We start from the raw sequence: 3739 nt of genomic DNA, 5'->3' as shown, positions 1-3739 counted from the left end.
GTTTTCTATAAATTTTAGATTAGTTTGTTGTCTAATATGTCATTGCTAAAAGTTTTTTCCTAGTTTGTGGACTATCTTTTCACTCTTTTGGTGAAATCTTTTGGTGCACATACGGTTTAATTATTAGGAGTTCTGGTGTGCTGCTGTGGATTAATGTGCCAGACTGCAAAGCCATCTGAAATGAAAATTCAAGTTCACCAGCTGCTCCTTGGAAACCCTATACTGGGTTGCTATGAGTGGGAACCGACTCGATGGCACTTCACAACAACAACAACAGTCATCTATTTTGTCTTCTACTATTTGTTTGTTTTTAGTTATGTTTGACAGTGCATTTATGCCATGTATTAGAATGATGATCTTTATAGTTCTAGGTTCTACATTTATGTCTATAATCCACTTTGAGTCTGTTTTTTGTACATGGTGTGAGACATGAATCTTGATTCATTTTTCTGCAAATGAATTTCAATTTTCTCGACTGCTGCTTCCATGAGCGTTGACTCCAGGTAAAATGAAATCTTTGAGAACTTCAATCTTTTTTCCATTTACCATGCTATTTATTTATTGGAAAGCAAATGGTCATTAAAAAGACAGGAAAGAAAAGTTCAAATTGGATGTCAGAAAAGAGTCTAAAAACTTGCTTCTGAACTTTTTAGAGTAGCTAAAGCAAATGAAAGAAATGATGAAGTAAAAGAATTTCACAGGACATCTCACTCAAGAAGACAAAGTCAAATATTATAATGAGATGTGCAAAGACCTGGCATTAGAAAACAAAATGGGAAGAACATGCTCAGAATTTCTCAAGTTGAAAGAACTGAAGAAATATTCAAGTTTCAACTTGCAATACTGAAGTATTCTATAGGGAAAATACTGAACGATGCAGGAATCCTCAAAAGTAGATGGAGTATTTTCCATCTTGGCAGCTGACATGTCATCCAGACTGTGGAAGACCTGGAAACTTATTAAGTCCTGTGAGCCACAGCCACTGACACATCAGCAAGCACCAGAAAAACTCTGGAGGCTGGGGTAATGCTGGAGACTTCCATCACCATACAATCAACTTTGACAAATATCATCCAGGGTACTTTGGGAAGATGGGTATGAAGCATTATCACTTGAGTTTCTTCCCAACTATCAACCTTGATAAACTGTGGACCTTGGTCAGTGAGCAGACAAGGGTAAACACTGCCAAAAATAAGACTGGGGCTGCTTCCATCATTGAAGTGATATGATCCAGTTATTACAAAGTTCTGGGGAAGGGAAGGCTCCCAAAACAACCTGTCATTGTGGAGGCCAAATTCTTCAACAGAAGAGCTGAGGAGACGATTAAGAGTGTTGGGGTGGTGTGTGTGTGTGTGTGTGTGTCTGTGTCCTGGTGACTTGAAGCTACATGAAGGTTTATTAAATGTTAAGTGCTTTTTCCTTGGGGGAAAAAAAAAAAAAAGATGGAAGTAATACATGAGTCACTGTACCCAAAAGAATTGATCAGCAGTCAATTATTCAGTAGGTAGTATATAATCAAGAACCAAAAGAAGAAGTACAAGTTGATAAGTAAAAAGCCAAGTCTCCAGGAATTGACAGAATACAAACAGAAATCTGTCAACAAACTAAGAAGCACTAGAATCACCCATTCATCTGCGCCAAGAAATTTGGCCAACCAACTGGAAGAGATCTGTATTTGTGTTCCTTCTAAAGAAAGGTGACTCAACAGAATGCTAGAAGTATCTAACATTATATCATATGCAAGTAGAATTTTGCTGAAGACAATTTAAAAAAATGGTTAAAGCAATACACTGACAGGTATCTGCCAGAAATTCAAGCTAGAATCAGACGAGGACATGGAACCTGGGCTACCATGTCAGATGGATCTTGACTATAAAAAGGCATTCCACTTTATGGCTCATAACAAACTTTGGATAATATTGCAAAGAAGGAATTACAGAACACTCAATTGTACTCATGCAGAACCTCTACACACAGTAAGTGGCAGTCATTTGAACAAAACAAAGGAACACTGTACGGCTTAAAATCAGAAAAGGTATGTGTCAGGGTCGTATCCTTCCACCATACTTATTCAATCTGTATGCTGAGTAAATAATCTAGAAGTGGGGCCAAACTATGAAGAATGCTGCATCAGGATTAGAGGAAGGCTTATAAACAACATGCCACATGCAAATGATATAACCATGCTTGCTGAAACATAGAAGACATGAATCGCTTGCTGATGAAGATCAAAAAATGCAAGCTTTAGTATGGATCACAATTCAATGTAACAAAAACCTCAGAACTGTACCAATAATACCATCATGATTGAAGCTGCCAATGATTCCATTTTACTTGGATCTACAATCAATACACATATAGAAGCAGCCATCAAAAAGTCAAATGATGTACTGCATTGGACAAATAGTTGCAAAAAACTCCTCTAAAGTATTACAGACAAAGATGTCAGTTTGGGGACAAAAGTGCATCTCACCCGAGTCTCTTATGCATATGAAAGCTGGATAATGAATAAGGAAGACCAGAATTATGGTGTTGGTGAAGAACACTGAATATACCATGGACTATGTCCTGGTATGGCACTGTAAGATAAAGCACTGGACCACAAGGTCAGTTTGAATCACAAGGTTGGTGGCTCAAACTCATCAGCTGCTCTTTGGAAACCTATACAGGGTCCCTATGAGTTGGAACTCACTTGACAGTACTTAACAACAACAAGAAGAACAAACTAAGCTGTCTTGGAAAAAGTACAGACAGAATGTTCCTTAAAAGTAAAGATGACAAGACTTCATCTCACATACTTTGGACATGTTATCAGGAGGGATAAGGATATCATGCTTGGTAAAGTAAATGGTCAACAAAATAAAGACCTCGAATGAATTAGATTGATTCAGTGACAGCAATGGGCTTAAATGTGACAGTTGTGAGGATGCAGCAGAAATGAACATTGTTTTTCATTCTGTTATGCTGATTTGAGGACATCTAACAACTTGAAGGCAGTGGATCTGGTTTGTTGTTGTTGTTTTCAATGCCTCCAGGAGAGTAGAGTCTATGTATATTCTAAATGTTTCTCACATGGAAGTATGAGGACATATTTATTATCAAGGGAAATTTTCAATGTTAATGTGTTTTTTCAGTAATAACCCTTTAAAAAGTAATGGAAGTATATGTCATTATATTTGCATGTCTATTTGATTACTAAGAAGTGTTATTTGATTTCAGTGGTACTTTATTTCTCCCATGGTAATGAAAACAAACAAAAACAGATGTAGAGGTAATAAATAAATAATATGCTTATAAGAATATTCTTTCACACAGTGTCATGGGATGCTGTAAAACAGACTGTGTCCCTATAGTTCAAATAGAGGATGAATTCATGAGGTGCCTCTTTTTCACCGACTCTCCACTTTAAAAAGCATGATGTCCTTCCTGAGGGACTGGTTCCTCTTGATAATATGTCCAAAGTGTGAGAGATGAAGTCTGGACATCCTGGCTTCTAATTAGCATTCTGACTGCACTTTTTTCAACACAGATTTGCTTGTTCTTCTGGCAGTACACAGTACTTTTAATATTCTCCTCCAACACCATAACTCAAATGCATCAGTTCTTCGGTGGTCTTCCTATTCATTGCCCAACTTTCACATGCATATGAGGCTGCTGGAAATACCATGACATAGGTCAGGCACATCTTTGTTCTAAAACTGGTATCTTCATTCTTGAACACTTTAAAGAGACCTTGTGC

At 37.3% G+C, this 3739-nt stretch overlaps 1 protein-coding gene and 1 pseudogene across 1 annotated transcript in view; one reads left to right on the top strand and one right to left on the bottom strand.

Annotated features, from left to right (window-relative positions):
• The window catches only part of LOC102839499 (protein FAM151B-like), an 81134-nt gene that overhangs the window by 17486 nt on the left and 59909 nt on the right, over window positions 1-3739 (bottom strand). The window lies entirely within an intron of this gene.
• LOC102838388 lies at window positions 926-1376 on the top strand (annotated as a pseudogene).

This window comes from Chrysochloris asiatica, unplaced genomic scaffold (assembly GCF_000296735.1).
Source record: "Chrysochloris asiatica unplaced genomic scaffold, ChrAsi1.0 scaffold00145, whole genome shotgun sequence".
NCBI classification, from domain to species: domain Eukaryota; kingdom Metazoa; phylum Chordata; class Mammalia; order Afrosoricida; family Chrysochloridae; genus Chrysochloris; species Chrysochloris asiatica.
Note: the sequence above shows the minus strand (reverse complement) of the source record. Positions and strands in the feature narration are given on the sequence as shown.